The sequence below is a fragment of the Protopterus annectens genome, chromosome 9.part0, assembly GCF_019279795.1.
Source record: "Protopterus annectens isolate FY-2018-M chromosome 9.part0, PAN1.0, whole genome shotgun sequence".
Lineage (NCBI taxonomy): Eukaryota > Metazoa > Chordata > Ceratodontiformes > Protopteridae > Protopterus > Protopterus annectens.
The window spans coordinates 667634121-667657021 of record NC_056743.1 but is presented as its reverse complement, the minus strand read 5'-3'; the positions used below and the strand labels follow the sequence as shown (position 1 = coordinate 667657021).

Here is a 22901-nt window from a genome sequence, read left to right as displayed (position 1 = left end):
AGCTGAATTACAGGAGCTGGCCGACCGGCACTTGCGAACTGCTTCTACTTCGGGCACCACGCGGCAAGAAAGACCGAGGAAGATGGCGTCGGCTGATGCTTTTATACCCCAGGCGCTCTGACATCGGGGAAAAGTACGACATCAGCCGATGCCGGACCCAGACTTTGGAATCCGGCCGACAGAAGGGCTGCCTGAGGCAGGACAACCCATATGTGATGACTGCAGATGCATCCTTGAAGGACATCTGGTTTTCCATGATGGGTATAGCAAAAACGAATGCAATGTCCTATCCATTTGGAAATGGTTCATTTTGATATAGCCTTCCCTTGTGAAGCTGTAGCATAGGATACAAAGAGCTGGTCAGATTTTCTGAAAACCTTACTTTTATCCAAGTAGTAACGAAGTTGCCTGTGAATGTCCAAGGAATGCAGGAGTCTTTCTCCTTTGTTCTGTAGATTTGGGAAGAAGGTGGGTAAGTGGTTTGATTTAAAGCCACACTGGAAACCACCTTAGGCATGAAGGAAGGATTAGTTCGTAGAGAAACTCTGTCTTGATGGAAAATGAGGAAAGGTTCCACTGCCATTAGTGCCTGTAGCTCTGAGACTCTTCTAGCTGAAGTTATTGCTAGCAGCAGGGCAGTCTTCCATGATAGAAACTGAAGATCTGCAGAGAAAGCTGGTTCAAAGGGAGGTAGCATAAGTTTTTCCAGAAAAAAATTGAGGTCTCATGTTGGTGTAGGTGCTCTCCTGAGGGGGCCTAATGTTTTTTGCCCCTCTGAGGAACTGCCTTAGTAGTGGATGTGAAAATAAGGGTGGATCCATGTTGTAGTGGGCTGAAATAGCTGATGCATGGATTTTAATGGAGGAAAAAGAAAGTCCTTTGTGCAACATCTCAGTTAAATACTGTAGAATCTGAGGCATGTGAGGCTGAAGTGTGTTTTGGCCTTTAGCTTGGTTCCAGGAGCAAAACCTTTTCCATTTGTCCGAGTAGGCCTTCCTGGTGCTGGGCCTCCTAGCTTCCAGAACAACATCCATAACTGCTTGGGAGAGAGAAGCTGGCTGGATGCTTAGGTGATTTGCCATGCAGCCAGATTTAAGGTTTTGAACTGGCTGTGAAGAATCGGATTGTTTTGCTGTGTGAGCAAATAGGCAATTTGTGGTAAAATCCAAGATGGGCCCTGGGCCATATTCCTCAATAGTGGGTACCAGTGCTGGCGTGGCCAGTCTGGGGCTATGAGCATCAGTCGTGGTCTCTCCTTTCTGACTTTCAGAAGCACCTTTGTGAGGAGAGGCAATGGAGGGAAGGCATATACTGTCAGGTTTTTCCAACTGAATGAGACTGCGTCCACTTTCCAAGCTTGACTGTGAAGTGTCCTTGTACAAAATTTTGTTAGCTGATAGTTTTGAGGACTAGTAAACAGGTCTATGTCTGGAAGGCCCCATTTTTGAGTTATCATTGCAAATACTTGTGAATCCAGTTTCCACTCGTGGGGATCCATGATGTTTCTGCTGAGGTCGTCTGCCAATGTGTTCTTTTTTCCTGGCAGGAATTGAGCTTGTAACTGAACTTGGTAAGCCAGAGCTGTGTTCCACAAGGTCAGTGCTTGCCTGCATAGAGGGTAGGAGTGTGTACCCCCTTGTTTATGTACCACATTACTGTGGTGTTGTCCGTCCTTATTGTAAGTTGTCCTGGATGTAATAGATTCTTGAAGGCTGTCAGAGCATTCTGTACAGCTAGCATCTCTTTTTGACTGATGTGCAGATTCCTTTGATCTGCAGTCCAGACGCCTTGAACGCACAGTCCTGCCATGTGTGCCCCCCCAGGCGTAGTCCGATGCATCTGTTGTCATAGTTTGCCTGGCTGGGGGCAAGGTGAAAGGCTGACCCTTGTTGATGTGACATGCCTGTGACCACCATAGAAACTCCTGTTGTAGGCAGGGAATAAGATATTGTGTCCAAGCTGTGGCGAGACCATACGCTTTTTAGGTACCACTGTAATTTCCTCATATGCAGCTTTGCAAATGGTATTAGTAGTATGCAAGATGCCATGAAGCCCAAGGCCTGCAGAATTTTTCTTGCAGGAAGTTGGGTCTTTGTTGCCACTGTTTTGAAATATTGAGTCAGTTGTAGTTTGTCTGGAGTCAGATAAGCCTTCTGGGCCGTTGTATAAAAGCTGGCACCCAGGAATGTCATATTTTGTGAGGGTACTAGTTTTGATTTCTTTTCGTTTACTGTGTACCCCAGGCAACTTAGATGATCTTTTACAAAAGCCAGATGTAAGAGAATGTCCTTGCTTTCTGCTTGGATGAGGCAGTCGTCCAGGTATGGGTATATTTGAATTCCTCTGTCTGCAGTATGCAATTACTGGTGCCAGGCATTTTGTGAAGACCCTGGGCGCAGTAGATAAGCCAAAGGGCAGTGCAGAGAATTGGTAATGGGTTGAACCTGCAATGAAATGGAGGTATCTTCTGCAACTTTGTCTGATAGGGACATGCAGGTATGCCTCCTTCAGGTCCAAAGTTACTAGCCATGCTTTCTTGCCCAACATGGGAAGAAGCTGCTGTAGTGTTAGCATCTTGAATTTGGGTACTTGTAAGAAGGTGTTTAGAATTGAAAGGTCCAGAATTGGTCTCCAGGCATTGTCCTTTCTGGGAACTAGAAACAGTCTTGAGTAAAATCCTTGGTCTTGCTCTCGTGTAGGTACCAGTTGAATGTCTCATGTCCATGAGAGCTGTAATTTGTTTTTGTGCCTCTGCCCATTGATTTTGTGGCAGGTTTGGCATTCCTCTTTTCATTGGCAAGGTGTGACAATGGAATCTGTATCCTTATGAAATTATGTCTAGGACCCATTTGTCCTTTGTGACAATGTGCCAGGTGTCTGAAAAAAGTGCGAGTTTTCCTCCTAAGGGGGCTGCCAAGAGAGTGTTGCTTGGCCAGATGAGGTGCAAGTCATTGAGTTTGCCTTCTGGTAGTTTGGGACCTGTCTTCTCCTCCCTTCTGTGTTGCCGTGCCCCATTGTCGAGGTTTGTATTGGGGTTGTGGTTGGCCTCTGCCTCTTGGACTTCTGTATTTACCCCTCTGTGGTCTGTCAGTAGCTGGAAAGGACCAATTCTTTGTTGGCCAATTTCTGCTGAAGCGAGGGAGCTGTACCTGTAGAACATCTTTGTCTGCATAGATTTTGCCTTATCCTCCATTTTCTTTAAGACTTGTTCTGCTTTAAATCTAAAAAGAACATCCTGCTGTAAGGGAGCATCTAGAAGCTTTGCTTTAACATGATCAAGCAGAGTTTGTTCCTTTAACCAAGCATGCCTACGTAGAACAGACCCAGTGACAGCTGCTCTGCAGGAAGCCTCTAAAGAATCAAACCCACATTGTAAAGTATGTTTGCCCACCTGTTCAGTTGCATGCAACAGATCCTGCATTTCTTTCAATTCAGACTGTTGAGGGAGTGTGCTCATTTTTTGTTTTAACTGAGACATTAGAAATTGCTGATATTTTAGCATGTGAAACTGGCAATTTAGTGCCCTCATAGCTAGAGTGGCTGAGGTGTAAACCTTTTTCCCCCACCTGTCTAGTGCTCTGGAGTCTCTTTCAGTGGGTACAGGATTTTTTGCCATAGAAGCCTTAGCCCCTTTGGGACCCTGGGAGATACTCTCTGGATCAGCAACAGGGCTTTTATGAAGGAATTTGTGGGAATCAAGCACTCTATAGTATCTGTCAGGTTTGGCTGGAGCAGGAGGCAGAGAACCTGGGTTCAAACTGTATTCTAAGTAAACATCATCCACAATGTCTAAAACTGGGGGGATGGCAAGTGGTCTGTGCTGTGGGGAGTAAAAGAAACTCTCTGAGCCTTTTCTTTGAGTTAGAGTAGCCCTGACCTTCCCAGTGAAAATGTTCCCTCAGTGTGTAAAGTTTCCCCAAAGGAGTAGTCTTCAGGAGGAGAAGCTGAGGGAATAGAATCCCCAGCATCAGAATCTTCATAAGGGGAGGAGGAGTAATCCTGGTTCTCAGAGGAACCTGAGGAAATAGACACTTGATCAGAGGAGGCATAATTTTCCTCTTGTCTAGGCCTTTTGTCGGGTGGGGGTTGGGAACCCCTGATTAAAGAGATCAAATCTTCAGCCATTTTGAGCATCTGTTTCTTAGGCATGGGGGCCTTGAACTAGAGACTGAAGTGCAGTCTTTTTAGGTTTAATAGGAGTCTTAAGCTTAGGATACGTTTTTATGGTGAGCGTCGGTCTGAAAACGCCTTCAGAAACCGAAGGTGTTTCTGCAGCACCGACATCTCTTTCTGCAGTGTCGGTAGGGGCTACACAAAAAGGCTGCGTCGGCCTAGCACTCTCCGCCAAAGATTCCAAAGCGGTCTCGGGTTCCAGATCTGCAGTGGTCAGGGGCTGCGTCGGAGCCTCACTGAAGACCGGTGAACCGGAGACCGGTCCAGCCGAGGCCTCGGAGTCTGGCTTGGGTCTAGGCGGCCTGTCCTTATCCTTGCGTTTTTTGTGCACGCCGGTAGTCGGTTGCTCCAACGGCATTGTGTAGTTAAATTTTCTACCGTAGTGCCGTGTGAAATCAAAGTGTCTTTTTATAGTACACTTATTAAACCTAGCACAAAAACGACAACCAGTGACGTCGTGGTCTGGGCCTAGGCAAGGTATGCAGTAAGAATGAAAATCCTTATGAGGTATTTGCTTCCCACAAGAAATACAATTGTTAACTTTTTCTGACATCGGTCTGAGGCAAGAAAAGTTTCCCCAATGGGGTACTTAGCTTTATTGAAGACTTCGGATCTGAAATTCGACTTTGAAAATCTCAGGTGTCGGCCGACCGGCACTTGCAAACTGCTTCTGCTTCAGGCACAGCGCGGCAAGAAAGACTGAAGAAAATGGCGTCGGATGCAATATATATACCCTGGCGCACTAACGTCGGGGAAGAAGCGACAGCAACCAATGCTGGACCAAGACTTTGGAATTCCGTCTGACTGCGGGACCGCCTGACGACAGGATAACCCAAGTGTGATGACTGCAGCAGGGTAACACGATGAACATAGAGCTACAACTCATACCACACGTTTCGGCCACAGAACATGAACCGAAACACAAAAGGTGGGGGTGTATACATATTTATCAAGGATACTTACACCTCCAGGTTAGTGGCACAGCATGACACCCCTGAGATCGTCCACGTGCAACTAACATCGGGCAAATTTGCAATGCAAATTGTGGCCTACTACAGATCAGCCTCCATGACCTAGGACCACAACTCCACCTTTCTGGAGACACTGGAAAACATGAAGGTCCTACTAACACCCTGATAATTGGGCGATTTCAATTACCCTACCATTAACTGGGAAAACTACTCTAGTACAAACTCCCAGGCCCAGCACTTCCTGGAATTCATCAACTCAAATGCCCTGGATCAGCTGGTAAACTCCCCTACCAGAGGTGAAAATATACTGGACCTGGTCATCACCAACATGGGTGACAGGTGCTCCACACCGGAGGTCAACCTGTCACTGGTTAGATCAGACTATAAACTAATCACTCTGGATGTCCACATCCCACCACCACCCCCAACCAAGGAAACCGGAGTAAAAAACTTTTCTAAAGCAAACTTCACCTTACGTAAGACGGAAGTGGTAAGTTTCACAGCCCCCATGCTACAGGATAATGCTGCTCCAAGATGCAGAAACTTTTACAAAAGCACTCTATGAGCACCTACAAGGATGCATGGATCGTGTCATCTCTAGCAAAACCAAGACTCACTCCGCTAAGAGAAGGAAACAAGTTTGGTGGACCCCTGCCATAAACAGGCTATACAATAGGAGGAAACTAGTTCAGAAAAAAACGCAATTCCCAAGAAGGAGAGACATCCCTGATCAGTATCAGTAGAAACTAAGGTCCCTCATAAAATCATCCAAGGCTAACTTCAAAAGGAAAACAGCCAAGGATTCAAAAGATAACCACAAAGCCTTCTTTAGCTATGTTAAGAATCTAAGTGGCAACTCGCAGATATGCACTGAGCTAGTGCAAACTAGCACAAAATATAGTGAACCTACTAATATTGCCAACATCCTGGCAGATAGATTCAGTGCAAACTTCACCCCACTCTCACCTCCAAAAGGGCCCACAACAATACCGGAAAAGTGTAGTGTCCCGGAAATCACAGATGCACAGGTGAAAATAGCCCTTTCAAAAGCCAAAAACACAGAGTCAGTGGGGCCAGATGGTGCCCCAAGCTGCATTTTGCATGAACTACAGAAAGAACTAACCCCCCCAACAAAAAACAATGTTCAACCTTACCCTCTTCACAGGCTACGTGCCCATGGAATGGCGCACAGCAACAGTTATTCCTTTCCACAAAGGAGGGGCCACAAATGACCCTGGTAACTATCACCCCATAAGCCTGACTAGCCTTGTCTGCAAGGCTATGGAGTGCATATTCATGGAACTCGGTAATAAAGACATTGGGAACCTTCAAACACTTGACCCGACCCAGTTGGGCTTTAAGGGCAGATCATGCCTACTAAAACTGATTGACTTCTTCGAGACAGTCACCAAGGCCATAGACAAGGGAAAGGTGGTTCACACAGCCTACCTTGACCTAGCCAAGGCTTTTGACACCATTACCCACTCTGGTATTACAGAAAAACTCACCAGCCTGAACATAAACCCCAACGTCATGAGATGGGTTGCCAACTGGCTTACAGACAGAACTCACACAGTAAAAATAGCGGGCTCCAGGTCCGACTCTAAACCAGTCACAACTGGTGTCCCGCAAGGCTCTGTCCTAGGATCCCTACTGTTCGGCATATACTTCTCTGAAGTACAGGCAAATGCAGGAGGACTATGGCTAACCAAATTCGCCGATGACTGCAAAAGTACAGTTTTGTACCTACCATAAATGTAGATGTTCGAAGATCCACATTGCTGCAGTCCTAACACTTGGGTAGTCCGCTGTCCCAGTCGGCCCGAATACCAAAGTATATGGCTGACGTCGGTCAAGGCGCATTAGTCTGACGTCAGGGTACAAATGCGCATGACCGACGTCATATCCTCAGTCTTTTCTTGCCCCAGATGTCAGAAGACCCTAAAAAGATAAGTCTAAAACCAAAAAACACCACACACTCCTGCACCAAATATATATACAATATATACAAATTTACAAGAGTATAACCTCACCCACACAACCACCCCTAAACACAGAGGGGAAGGAGGGAGGGTAAATTGGACTGCAGCAATGTGGATCTTCGAACATCTACATTTATGGTAGGTACAAAACTGTACTATGTTCTTCATACCACATTGCTGCAGTCCTAACACTTGGGTAGAATCCCAAAGCAGAGGTAAGCAGGGCTGGCAAATCATAAGGAAGCAGGAGCTGACAACATGCCCTGCAAAATAGCCATGGCAAAACCAGCCCTAGATTTAGAGTAGAGAGGAAGGTGGTAATGCTTAGAGAAAGTATGCACTGAACTCCAAGTAGCTGCCTCCAAAATATCCTTAGTTGCCACCCCTCTTAGAAATGCTGTTGAAGTGGCAGTAGCCCTAGTGGAATGAGGCCTAATCCCAGCTGGAATCTCCTTGCCATGATGGGAATAACAAAATGCAATGCAAAACCCAATCCACTTAGAAATAGTTTGTTTTGACACAGGCTTGCCCTGAGAACTCAAAGCAAAAGAAACAAACAACTGCTGAGACTGCCTAAAATCCTTAGTCCTGCTTAAATAATAACGCAACTGCCTGTGTACATCTAAAGTGTGCAAAATCTTTTCCCCCTTATTTTGGGGATCTGCATAAAAGGTAGGCAAAATGAATAGTTTGGTTTAAAGCCACACTAGAAACCACCTTAGGCATAAAGGAAGGATTAGTACGTAAAGATACCCTATCCTTATGAAAAATCAGGAAAGGCTCAACCGCCATAAGGGCCTGCAATTCAGACACCCTTCTTGCAGATGTAATGGCTAACAAAAAAGCAGTCTTCCATGACAAATATTTCAATTCAGCAGTAGCTGCAGGCTCAAAAGGTTGTAGAGTGAGTTTCTCCAACACAAAACTGAGGTCCCAAGCAGGAGTAGGAGCTCTACGTGGGGGTCTTATATTCTTTGCCCCTCTAAGAAATTGCTTGAACAAAGGATGAGAAAACAATGGTGGGTCACAATCATAGTGAGCTGAAATTGCTGCAGCATGAATCTTAATGGAAGAGAAAGACAAACCTTTGTCCAATAACTCAGTAAGATATTGAAGAGCCACACTCAAATTTGGCTCAGAAACATCCAAATCCTTTGCTGCACACCAAAATAAAAATCTCTTCCATTTTCCTGCGTACACTTTCCTTGTACTAGGTCTTCTGGCTTCCATAATCACATTCAAAACTTGTTGAGGAAGCTGAGACCTGCCATGGTTCAAAACAGAATATGCCAGGCTGCTAGATGGAGAGTGAAGCTTGACATTGAGCAGATGCCCGTCCTTCTGAGACAATAGGTGTGGAATCAAAGGTAAGGGCCATGGAGGCTTCCTTACCAGACTCCTCAGCAATGGGTACCAGTGCTGCCGATGCCAATCTGGAGCTATTAAAATCATCCTTGGCTTGTCTTGTCTGACCTTTAGAAGTACCTTTGGGAGGAGAGGCAGAGGTGGAAAGGCATACACATGAAGATTTTTCCAACTGAAAGAAAGAGCATCCACTTTCCAGGCTGTGTGATGAAACCTTTTCGTGCAAAACTTTGGCAGCTGGTGGTTTAGTGGAGAAGCGAACAGATCTATGTCTGGAGTTCCCCATGACACTGTCAATGTCTGAAATACATGAAGATCCAGTTTCCACTCGTGGGGATCCATGATTTGCCTGCTTAACACATCTGCTAAGGAGTTCTGTGCTCCTGGCAGAAACCTTGCTTGAAGATTCAGCTGCAAGCTTAACGCAGTCTCCCACAAAATCATTGCTTGCCTGCATAGAGGATAAGAATGTGTTCCCCTTGTTTGTTGATGTACCACATGACAGTTGTGTTGTCTGTTAGAATCAACACCTGCCCTGGAAGAAGTAAATCCTTGAAAGCCAGTAATGCAAACTGGACTGCTAACATCTCCTTCATGCTGATATGTAGATGCTGCAGTCTGGCAGGCCACTTGTCTTGTATCCACTTTCCATTCAGATGAGCTCCCCAAGCTGTGTCTGAGGCATCTGTCGTTAGAATCTGACTCGCCTCTGGCCGGGTCACAGAGAGTCCCTTGTTTAGGTGACATTCCTGAGCCCACCACAAAAATTCCTTTTGAATGCAAGGTATTTTTGAATGACAGTGTCCAAATCCTGGCAGTGCTGTGTCCATACATTTTTGAGATACCATTGTAGCTTCCTCATATGCAGTTTGGCATTGGGAAGTACCAGAATACAAGATGCCATGAACCCTAAGGCTTGAAGGACTGTCCTTGCAGTCAGCCCGGACTGATGAGATAGTTGATGGAAGTAAAGAAAGATTCTTTTGTTTGTCCGGGGTTAAAAAGGCCATCTGGGTTGCTGTATTCAGTCTCACACCCAGAAAGCACATGTCTTGAGAGGGTACTAGACTGGACTTTATTTCGTTCACAGAATACCCTAGGCATCTTAGCACTGCTATCACATATTCCAAATGCTGAAGAAGCACGTCCCTTCCTTGAACCAGAATCAGGCAATCGTCCAAATAAGGATAGATTTGTATTCCTTTTAGCCTGAAGAAAGCTATCACTGGAGCCAGAACCTTTGTGAATACTTTGGGCAGTAGATAAGCCAAAGGGCAATGCAGAGAACTGATAATGAGAATTCCCAGCTCGAAAGCAGATATTTCCTGCAAATTAGTCTGATAGGAACATGAAGGTAAGCTTCCTTGAGATCCAAAGTTACCATCCAGTGATCTTTGCCCAGCAGAGGTAAAAGCTGTTGTAACGTCAACATTTTGAACTTGGGAATGTCCAGATAAGTGTTGAGGATAGACAGATCCAAAATTGGTCTCCAAGTGTTCCCCTTTTTGGTACTAGGAACAGGCGAGAATAAAATCCTAGGCCCCTTTCTGGCACAGGAACTGGCTGAATGGCCCCTATTTGGAGCAACAGAGAAATTTGCTTGTGAGCCTCTTTCCTTTGTTGAGGAGGAATGTCTGGCATGCCTTTGAAAGGAGGCAAGGTATGGAAATAAAACCTGTAACCGTGGTGAATGATATCCAATACCCATCTGTCTTGGGTAATTAAACTCCAGTTTTCTTTGAAAAGTGCCAACCTTCCTCCCAAAGGTGCTGCCAGGCGAGAAGATTCTGGCAGCTGAAAAGGCAGGTCATTGTGTCTGTTTACGAAAGGACTGACCCCTGCCCTCACCAGAAGACTGAGCAGGTGAACTCCCTGTTCTAGGCCTAAAAGACCCTTGAGCTCTGCCTCTACCATGTCTAGACCTACCCCTAGACTGGGAATCATAAGCAGGATATGTCCACCCCTTGGTAGGCCAATTTCTACTAAACTTCGGAGGCTGAACCTGCAAAAAATCTTTAACAGTCTGCATAGACTTAGCCTTGTCTTCCATTTTCTTTAGAACTGCTTCCACAGGCGAACCAAACACATCAGATTGTAAAGGAGCATCTAAAATCCTTGTTTTCACATGCTCAGCTAAATTCTGATCCCTCAACCAGGCGTGCCTGCGAAGAACCGAACCAGTGGCAGCCACCCTCGAAGAGGCCTGCACAGCATCAAAACCACATTGCAAAGAATGCTTACCCACCTGTTCAGAAACATGAACTAAATCCTGCAACTCTTTACACTCAATACCTTCCGCCAAAGCATCTACCTTAGACTTTAATTGTGAAAGGAGATAATTTTGGTATTTCAACATGTGAAACTGGCAATTCAAAGCTCTCATGGCCAAAGTGGAAGAAGTATGCACTTTCTTTCCCCATCTATCCAAAGCCCTAGCCTCTTTATCTGGAGGAACAGGATTTTTAACAACAGAAGCCTTAACACCTTTAGGCCCCTGTGAAACAGTTTCTGGGTCTGCCCTAGGACTCTTAAAAGATACTTATGAGCTTCAGGCACCCTATAATATCTATCCGGTTTAACTGGAGCAGGAGGCAAAGAGTCAGGGTTCAGAGAAGCCTCTGCAAAAACATCCTCTACCACATCTAGAACAGGAGGTATAGCTAAAGGCCTATGCTGGGGTAGAAACAAAAATTCCCTAAGCCTTTTCCTGGAATCAGAGAAATCCTGACCTTCCCATTTAAAATGCTCCCTCATGGAATGAAGAGTCTCTGAAAATGAAAAATCCTCAGGAGGAGAAGCAGAAGGAGTAGAACCATCTACATCAGAATCAGAGTAAGGGAATACTCCTGCAAATCTTCAGCCGAAGACTCAGAAGCATCCGAACACTGCTCAAAACTCCCAAGCTCAGGTTCCACCCTAGGCCTCTTATCAGGAGGGGGCATAGAACCTCTAATCATTGTAATCAAATCTTCTGCCATCTTAAGCATATGCTTCTTAGGTACAGACCCTGAAGAACTAGGGGTAACTCCTGAAACAAACCCGGCCTGCCCCTGGGAGAAGCCTTGGAAACAGCAGGGGAGGGCCTAACCACCTTAGGAAGGGAGGGAAGAACAGCTACCTGAGAAGCCCCTTCCGCCTGGCCTACCTCCTGAGAGGTCACATCTTGCAGTAATAAAGTCTCCCCTGGGATTCCAAAGAAATTTCTGGCTGAACCCCTGGCTCCACCGAGCCCTCTAAAGAACCGACGTCCGGACGGACGGTTCTTCCAGCCTAGGTTTTGCTGTTTTGTCCTTGCGCTTTTTGAAGCGGGTGTCGGAGCATCCGGCGGCATTTTATAATTACACCGCTTCCCAAAACTAACCTGGCACAATCTAATCTTCTCTTTATAGTGCGTTTGTTAAATCTAGCACAAGAGCGACAGCCAACAACGTCGTGCTCAGGCCCTAAGCAAGGTATACACAAGGTATGGTAATCCCTATGAGGTATCTGTTTCCCACAAGAAATACAGTTATTCACTTTTTCTGACATCCGGTAAAATACTGAGGCAAGAAAAACCAAAATAATCCCCAGCGGGTACTTAGCCAACTTGGATTCGGTCTGACACTCCGACTTCGGAAAATCTCAGAACGCCAACCTGCACTTGCAAAACTGCTTCTGCATCGGACCATGCGGCAAAAAAGACTGAGGATATGACGTCGGTCATGCGCATTTGTACCCTGACGTCCTGACGTCAGACTAATGCGCCTTGACCGACGTCAGCCATATACTTTGGTATTCGGGCCGACTGGGACAGCGGACTACCCAAGTGTTAGGACTGCAGCAATGTGGTATGAAGAACATCTGGGAGCCATAATCGATTCTCCGGCGGATACGGGCATCCTCCAAAAGGGACTTACTGAGACAGACACCTGGTGTCAAAGTCATGGCCTCAAGCTAAATGCCAAAAAATGCATAGTCATCCCGTTTGGGAAAAACAAATTACCACACGGGTGGCAGCCCCCTTAATACAGAAGAGGCAATAAGAGATCTGAGGACCCAGGTAGATAGTAATCTCTCCTTTGACAATCATATTGCCAAAATAGTTAGGAAATCCTTCTATGTGGTCGATCTAATTATTAAAGGGTTCGCATCTAGAAATAAAGAGGTTATAGTGCCCCTCTACTCGTCACTCATTAGACCCATCATAGAGTACAATGCCCCATTTGGGATGTACCTCAAGACACTTCCAACAGCTGGAAAGACCACAAAAGTACCTCACCAAGAGGACTACTGGCCTCAAGCATATGTCCTATGCAAGCCCGACTGAAAAAACTCCGGCTGTACTCAGTGGCATATCGCTTACTCAGAGGTGATCTCTGCCTGAATTACAAAGCCAAGTCTAACTCAGAACTGATGGACATGATCCACCTAAAGAAATCCAAGTCAATGCGAGCCACGTGCTCTGGTGAGCTAAACCTCACCACAACAATAAATAGAACATGTTGGAGGGATAGATTCTTGTCACAGAGACTCCCCATGCTTTGCAATAAAATTCCAAACTACATTAGGCAGTGCCCCTCACTAACACTCTTCGAGAGAAACCTTGACGAGTGGATGGGTAACAGAAAATACACCCCTGGGATCACTTCATTGGCTCTGCTTGACAGAGGATCAGTTAATCAATGGGGCGGCGAAAGCAGACACTCTGGCTAGGCTTATAAATGCCCTCGGGCAAATAGCCTAGTACCTACCTACGAACCTATAAGGGGCTGGAGGCGTAGACAAGAATACCTTCTTAAAGCAGTTGCTGATGCTGCTGACCTTGCTGAGGCTTCAGCAGCATCATAACTGCACTCTGAGTGCTTGGTAATCTGGGAGGAGAGAGCCAGAAGGGAAGACAGTGAAGCTTTGGCAGCACAATCTAGTGCGTCAGCCAACTCCTTGGAGGCTTTCTCCAGGAGTGATAAGGCATATTTAGCCATGTGTCTGGTAGTTAGTAGCCCTGAAGGACAGAGTAGCAGAAGTGCAAATCTTCTTACCCAGACACTTCATAGTTTTGCTGTCTTTGTGAGAAGGAAGGACAGGGCTGGTGGGTAAAAGTTTAGATGCCTTATCTGTGGAAATGGGAGATGGTGGCAGGGTCTACTGGTTAACACTTAAGGTAATACTTGGCAGTCTCCGGGACTTTAATAAGTCTCTCAGGTCTGCGTGGAGCAGGTAGTTGTGAGTCAGGATTTAAGGATGCTGAGAAGACATCCAGGAAGGCAGGCGGAATTGGGGGAAACAGCAGACGGGCTTGGGGAATCCATCTGAATGAGGTCATAGTACCTTTTTTTGGACCTCAGTCATTTCAGAGAATTCCCACTTAAAATGCTCTTTCATCTTGGAAATGGTTTCCCCACAGGACAAATCCTCAGCTGGGGAGTCAGGGTCAACAGATTCTTCCTCTGGGGAACCATACCCCAAGGGAGAAAAAACCTGGGAAGTGTATGAAAGTGATTCTTCAGATGAACAATCCGAGATCTTCCTCTTCCCTCAAGGCTGGGTCTACAGTTTGAGGCCTTGGACTCAGAATTGGAGGTGGGATGTTAGCAGTCCCTGAAGAGGTAGGACATAAGACCATGAAGGCATTAAACAGACTTTGGCTGAAAGCCCATCAGTCAGGCATGCTTTCAGTAGGAGTACAGAGATGCTTCCTTTTTTCCTTCTGTTTTAGAGGCCTGGCAGGCATCTGAAGGGAGGAAGGTCTGGAGACTGTAAGGAATCGGAGGGATCAGACAGGGCCTACTGGAAAGTGCTGCCCCCCCCCCCTCGGCGTCAGAAAAGCCTCTACGGATGTACCCTCTACACGGGATTGTGCAGCTTCTGTAGAGGTACCCGCTATATTCGAGGCGATGGAGCCAGATTCCTCTACCATGCAGTCGGCCACAGGCTGAGGGTCGGACGGGAGAGGCGCAGCAGTAGTGGTAGGCTGTACTGTCTTGGCTTTCATTTTTGGCAGTTCAGTAGGTAAGTCGGAGGTACCCCTACATCCCTAAAGCTATTTTTTTAACCTTTGATTTTCTAAATACAGGTTAAGCACGTGCAGACAGCTGTGCAATGTTTTGGGCACAAACGCCTGATAAATATGGAGTAGGCCTTGTAATTGTGCTACCATCCCAAACAAGAGAGATAACTGATTGTGGGCATCCTTGTGACATATCTGACGGCTGCACTTACACTTGCCCTTTCTGGATTACACGAACAAGCATTAAATGAAAGCAAAGGACTGAAAGGTTCCCCAACAGGGCACTTATCTGATTTCTCGAATCAGACAGCCGTGAAGGCAGGAACACCTGGTGTTCGACTGGTGGCTAAGAAGTTCTGAGGGCTGGTGCATGCAAACATCACTTTTAGGGCCCACGTTCCTTGAGCCACATCAGACATCCCATGCACAATACAGTGACTAAAACCTTCTGTATATTGGCCAGACGTCCGCGAAGCAAGAGGAGTAACCCATATGTTGGATACTGCAACATGGGAATAGAAGGACATCAACACTTCTGCCTCCTCTGGGCTAAATAATGACAGACATCTGAGGTTTAGACTTCACATTCATTAGAAAAATGTATACCAACACAAATCCTGTTCTAGCTTATTTATAACCTATAATTGCTATTTTGTATGGTTTTTTTTGATTAACCAGCCATTTGTTTATCCAGCCTAAGGTCCGGTCCCAGCAAGACCAGATAAGAGGGAGTCTAGGAGCTGTATTAGAACAGCACCTCGCGTTTAAGGTCTGTGCAGATGTGGGCATGTCACTAGTGACTGGCAGGGAAAATGCCGATGACTCTCAGGCATGCTAATTCGCACTTGCCGTCATGCACGTATCCCTGTAAACTGTTTTAATATTCACGCACGAAACCAACTTCAACCGCATAAAGCAGCCTTTATTGAACAAGCCAGTTCCATCTTAGTAAGGATATGTAATGAAAAGTTAACCACAAAACAATTATTTTTTCTCTGCTTTTGCAGGGGGGCAAGCCCCCCACACCCCCTGCTACTTCAACATACCCACTCAAGTTTGCACTACACTGAGGAAGAGGGTACACAAAAGACTAACCTGCTCCTGTCTTTCTTTACAAATATGTATTTAAAAATGCATGAAGATTTTGTGGTTTCTTAACTGTTGGCCACAGTGCATGACCTCGGAAGCATGTTAAAAGTAAAGTGAGTGGTGCTGTTTTAAAGTGCTTAACGAATATTCAGCAGATTCAACAGTCCGCTAGGAAATGGCCTTGAGGCGTGGTTAGGGAGGGATTTGCTACTGCACATCTTGCGCGGTACTGTTCTAATACAAAACCAGAGTCTACTGTATCAATCCTTAATTTGCAGGAAACCGTTCTGTAACATACACTTATTAGAATTCATATTGGTTACTCGCAGCTGTTGATATGTCTGCAAGCAAATATTCTTATCGTCCACCAAATACTCTCATTTCAGACAGATTATATAATATTGCAAGCATCAGTCTTGTTACCTCTCAAAAAGACCACTGAAGTTACCTTCTTCTTTTCCTTTATTATTGCTTTAGGGTTACCACCTGTCCCACTGCGAGGGACAGTCCCTCTTTGGGCAGTTGTGTCCTGACAAAAAATTGTAAAAATGGCAAATGTCCTGAGATTTTAGGACAAAATTATTTCCTATATTTTATGTAATAGTTGCATAAAACAGTTATTCTGTATCTAAAATACCTAAATGTTATAAGAAACAGAATAAGCAACTAAAATGCTACAAGAATAAGCTTTTATTTAGGCAAAAAAGTTAAGTTCTATTCTTTGTAATGACCGTAGGTATGTATCGGCCTGTAAAATCTGATGTTTGTACCAAAAATGTCCCACTTTGGCCATTTGAAAAGGTGGCAACCCTATTGCTTTAGCATGCACAATCAGTGAAATGTCCACTATACATTTTTGATGTTATTCAATATATTTCTGTACAAGTGCAATGCAATGCATACAATCACTCTCCCTAACAGAGTGCACACTTTCCTGTCAGAGGTAATGTCACAGTTAATGTCAACACTGCTTTCCAAATTACACTGCTGCAACCTCTTCTACTTACTGCTACCCAAGAAATCTGATAGTGCCTTGAAAAATAAAGTGACTGTTGTGTTGTGTACCTTATTTTTAAGCAATCTGCAGATGACCTAGCAACAGTTTCAGTGTAGCTTGCTGCAATTCTATTAACTTTTTACCCAGTGAGTATTACAATTATTCCAAAGTGCTCATCATTCTCCCACTCGGAGCTGTGCTCATTTTCTCATTTTGGTTAGTTACTATTTGCAAGTCAGACAGTAACACCACTTCAGTTGTAAAGTTGTGACCAAACACACCTGTAGCAGTAAAAACACACTGCTGACAGCTGGCAAAACAGGCATCAGGTAGGTATGTCCTCGTGTGTGTGCTCCACACTTTTCTGTCCTTTTCTTTTACGAGAATTACTGCACTTGCGTGCACAAACACACACAATGTACCACCCAAAATTAGCCATTATGTATCTGTACAATTTGCCTTTGTTTGCTAAGAAAGTCCGACTGGGTAATACCCATTTTCAGAGGCGGTCTGGGAAGAAAAGCTCTACTGGTTTACATTGAATTATATTTAGTTTCAGAATACAATGTCCACAACTGTGGCAAGTTAGCGCGTAGGTTCAGAAGGATGCTGAAAATAATCTTGAACAAAGGTAAACCACAGCGTTAGCAGGAATACAAAGGTAAACCACAGCGTTTTAAAGCTGGAGTTTTTACATCATATACCTTTGGATTTTTTCATTTGGTGATTGGTTCCTGCTAACGCTGTGGTTTACTTTTGTTCAAGATTATATTTAGTTTCAGTTAAACACAGTAGTTACATTTCTATTTACATTTACACACACACAGAGTAGCTAAATTTATACACTCTAAGATTTTACAGAGGTAAAACTTATAAAAAAGCCCACATGCAACTTAGTGGATTGTACACGCCACAGTTATGTATAAAAACTGTTTTGTCATTTCAGTGACAGGTTGAGAGTATTATGTTTAAGGAGAGTACTTAGAGAGTACTGTACCATGAGTACAACTCAACTTGGTGATGAGCATGTGCAGGACCAGGATTAGTTAAGATGATATTTAAGCAGTGGTTTAAAACTACTGAGCTTTTCGGAGAGTTTTATTCGTGTGGGGAAACTATTCCAAAGTTTAGTAACATATTGGAAGTAAAGTGAGTGCCCTGCAACATTGACTTATTTGAGAGTAGTAAGAAAAGAATTTGTTACTAGAACGGAGAACTCTTGCTGGATAGTAGGCCAGTAATAAGCCTTGTAGTGCAGGATATATTTCTAGATGATGAATGTGTGCTGCAGTTAGTTGTGAATATGTTGGGTAGTTGTGCAGTTCAAGCTTAGTTTAATTGCTTTAAGCTATAACAATGGCGGGTCCTATGAGGGAGACTGGTAGCAAATTTAGCTCCTTTACTGTAGCAGGAAGCAAGTTTCTTTGAGTACTGATCAAGTTTGCTAGGCTAGAAGCAGCATATGAGAGAGTTGGCAATAAGAAGGTGATGGAGTTTTTCTTGTAGTATCTGTAAGGAATCCATTGATCCTATAAAGGAAGCCTAGTTTCTGGTGTGTGTATTTAATGGTATGCAATATATGCTGGTCATATTTGAGACTGTCATCTCTTATAATGCCTAAAAGTTTACTGTGAGTTACAGTTCCAATGACAATATTTGCTGACTATGGAAAAAGATTGACTTTGGCAACTTTGAGTTAATCACAATTACAGTGTCCACGGTCTTAACCATGCAAATCAAGTCATGCCAACACACCATCCCAATGCACCATTAACCATGAAAATTAATAATGTCAGCACACACACTTGTATATGATGCAAGTATACACATGCGCACACCACATGCTGTATAAAACTTTATACATTACACTTGTTAAGTAAATATACAAATGCACATTCTGCAGTATACACTGCACTCCCACAGCCCTTTCCAACATGCACTACCACAATACCACATCGTAAAGGTGAAAAGATATGCCATCTAGAGAGTGAAATACCATTTGTACGACATGGGCATCTTGTAGCGTACCATCATGACATTATCAATCCAGTGACAGACATAATGCAGGTAAGTTAACAACACACATTTCTCCATTGCATCTGTTATAGATTCATAGCTTAGCACTAGGTTAACTGCCCTTGTGGGCCATTATAAGCCTAGCCACTTACTCCATGTGAGTATCATACCCTGCAATTTGTGTCTGTAAGGTAAACAAAAAACAAAAAGCAATATCCACGATGGACGGCTCCAAACAGCAAAGTTTGAACAAATTAACCAAGTTTATTCCAAACGCACACAGAGACACTTGTATTACATAAACGCCTTTACCATATATCTACTTGCGTTTTTGTCGTAAAAATGACTTCATCAGATGACCAGCATACCCTAAAACATTTAATTTATACTAAAACACATCCTTGTCTACCAATAAAAATTCACCATTAATTAATTAACTAATTATCATATTATATAAACCCTTTTTAAAAAATTGTATAAACTCCATTTCTTAGTAAATGTATTAAATATGTTAAATATATTAAGTATATTAAATATAATGTTGTAAATATAAATTCAAATAAAAACAACCATTGTTTAAAACATTCATTGAAATTAAAACATTTAAAACCATTGTATTACGTAAAGAGAAGTATATCTCATTCACATTAGTTTAATCTAGTCTTATGTGTGAAACAGTGCCCTCTCCTGACCATTCATGTTTATTACATTCAAAGTTTTGCAGATCTCATTTTTAGTAGAGGTATTATGGAAATACAAACATTCAAACCAGGTGTTTTATCAGCTTCTAAAGTGATCTGCCACCACAGTTCTCTAAATTCAACTTTTTCTTCCCATAATCCCCCTCTAATATCACTTTTAACCTGTTCTAAAACTAAGAAATTATATTTATAATCAGGACAAACTTTAGTATGCTAAAATAAAGCATTACTTTCTTTTCCTACTGAGATTTCATAAACATGTTCGTAGATCCTTCTTTTTAATTTCCTTTCAGTCTTTCCTATGTAGAAGGATCCACATTTTTCACAAATAGCTAAATATATTATGCCTTTAGATTCACAATTATAATATTCTCCACTATTTACATATCTTCCTCTGCTTTCTAAGAATATTCTATCACTATTAATAAATATATGTACACTGGGTACAATGCCCACATTTGTATGTACCTATTCTGTTTCTCCTTTTAGCTGTCTTATTTTTATTACTACTATTCTCTATTATAGATCTTATGTTTTGTGAATTCTTAAAAGTTACTTTCTGTGGTATAATAGCTAAATTTTCTATGTCAGTCAAAGCTACGAATTTCCCCCATTCTTTTAAAAATATATTTTTAACTACATTATTCAATCCATTATATTCAAGCACCGTTTGCTGAAATTCTTTTCTTTCATACTTTTTATTACTATTCCATTGCTAAAGTCCTTCTTTTTGTATATGGGGCAAAATTTATCTTGTCTCCCTTTTTCCACTTCCTGTCTTATTTGTGTAATAAATGCTAATGGATAACTTCTCTCTAGAAACATTTTTTCTAAGAGGTTACATTCTTTTTTAAAATTTACATCAGAGCTTGTCATTTTACTTCCTCGAACAATGCATTTCCAGAGACATTGTTCCTAAGGGATTACGTGTTTTTAACTTTCCAAATAATGTGGTTATTGGTACTGACTTCCACAAAGAACTTTTAGATGTGTTTAATAAATGTGGTTTTGATGTTTTGAAGTTAATTATTAAAGATAACATAAAAAGCCAAGAAGCTATACAGAAATACATCAATGAATTGGACCAGCATATTAAAGATGATTTGATTTTTTCAATTAGAGAAGAAAAGGAAAAATATTATAACATTAGGAAGGATACGGATATAAAATGTGAAGATTTAGTAAGTAGAAAAATTAAAAAACTTGAGAGAGATATTAATGAGTATGAGAACAACACATGTTACCCTATACTTAACAAAAGATATAACAATTATGTTTATGGATACAAATATAATGATAGAGAAAATAATTTTAATGTAAATGATGGTGAAACATGTTTTTTTGATGAGGATGGACAGGACTATGATGTAGTATTTCCACCCTTAAGGAGATCTGAAAGATTGAAAAGCAAACAGGGCCCTCAACAGCAGCATTTTCCAGGGAGGGGGGGAGAAGGGGGAGGGGGAAATTTTATTGAATCCCCACCCCACTATACATGTTGATAATGAAATAGTTAAAGATGAGCACAAATGTGTACAACAATTTTACAATTTATAATTTTAGTGAACTAGTTCTAGAGAAGGAACATTTTGATTTATTTTCTAGGGGCCTAAAATTTATACCTAAAAGGAAAGGTGACTAAACAGGTAGTATATTGGATATAAAAAGTTTTTTAAGAAAGGTAAATTTACATATTATGTTTCCCAATAATAAAGTTCAATTTAAGACGGGATTAAAACGGAAAAGTATATATAACCCCCGTTACATCCCCAACTAAAAATTGTAGAGAAAATTATTGAATCTGAAGTGAGGAAACAAGTAAAAAAATATGGTATAATCCAAATTTAAGCAAGAAAGAAAGTGATTTGTTGTATGAAGTAAAAAATAATAGCAAAATTAGAGTGATGAAACCTGATAAAGGGGGTGGGTTAGTCATTATGGATAGTATCCTATACGAAGGTAAAATGAATACTATCCTATGGAATGAGGTTAGATACTCAATAGTATCTTTGAATGAAATGAATATAGCCTATAATAAAATAGATGTTACAGGACATGTTAGATGAAGAAATTATAGATTATACTTTTAAATATTTGAAAGTGGACAAACCTAGAACCCCCACGATATTTGGTATACCTAAAATTCATAAAAATGAAGAGGACCCACCGTTTAGACCGATAGTCTCGGCAGAAGGTTCAAAAACGTATCCTTTAGCCAAATTTATAGATAAAAAATTAAAAAGTGTATGGATGAAAAGGAAATGTATTTTGAAAGACTCTTGGGACTTATTGAAGGAATTACCTGACAGTCCTGTAAATGATCAATTATTGTTTGTCACGATAGACATTGATTCATTTTCCTGCATTCCATAAGATGAAGGGACAAAAATGTTTGAGGAAATTGTTTACGAAGATGTAGTATTAACACAAAATGAGAAATTAATAAGTACTTGGCTAATGAAAATGGTTTTGAAGAATAATTTTATTTATTTTAATGGGGAATTTTATCAGCAAAAACAGGGGGTAGCAATGGGTGCGGCTTGCACCCCTACATATGCTAATTTAATACTTGCCTATTGGGAAGAAAAATATATATTTAATTCTGAATTTAAGAATTGTTGGAAGATATATAGAAGGTTTCTGGATGATATATTAATTTTGTGAATAGCTGGAAAAGAAAAATTCACAGAATTTTTGGAATATATAGAGAATACTACTAATTTCCTAAAATTCACATATAATATATATCCGAATCTAATGTACATTATTTGGATTTAGAAGTATATAAGGATGGACATGAACTAAGAACTAGAATATTTAGAAAGGATACTTTTTGTAATTCCTATTTACATTTTGAGAGTGCCCACCCTTTCACTGCAAATGAAACATAGTGAAGGGACAGTTTGTTCGAGGAAGTAGAATGACAAGCTCTGATGTAGATTTTAAAAAAGAATGTGACCTCTTAGAAAAAATGTTTCTAGAGAGAAGTTATCCATTAGCATTTATTACACAAATAAGACAGGAAGTGGAAAAAGGGAGACAAGATAAATTTTGCCCCATATACAAAAAGAAGGACTTTAGCAATGAAATAGATAGTAATAAAAAGTATGAAAGAAAAGAATTTCAGCAAACGTTGGTGCTTGAATATAATGGATTGAATAATGTAGTTAAAAATATTTTTTTAAAAGAATGGGTGAAATTCGTAGCTTTGACTGGCATAGAAAATTTAGCTATTATACCACAGAAAGTAACTTTTAAGAATTCACAAAACATAAGATCTATAATAGAGAATAGTAGTAATAAAAATAAGACAGATAAAAGGAGAAATGGAATAGGTACATACAAATGTGGGCATTGTACCCAGTGTACATATATTATTAACAGTGATAGAATATTCTTAGAAAGCAGAGGAATATATGTAAATAGTGGAGAATATTATAATTGTGAATCTAAAGGCATAATATATTTAGCTATTTGTGAAAAATGTGGATCCTTCTACATAGGAAAGACTGAAAGGAAATTAAAAAAGGCTCTACAAACATGTTTATGAAATCTCAGTAGGAAAAGAAAGTAATGCTTTATTTAAGCATACTAAAGTCTGTCCTGATTATAAATATAAAT

The 22901-nt window shown here is 41.8% G+C and overlaps 1 protein-coding gene across 1 annotated transcript in view; it reads right to left on the bottom strand.

Annotated features, from left to right (window-relative positions):
• PRRC2A (proline rich coiled-coil 2A) overlaps positions 1–22901 on the bottom strand; it is a 3202076-nt gene that overhangs the window by 1926190 nt on the left and 1252985 nt on the right. The window lies entirely within an intron of this gene.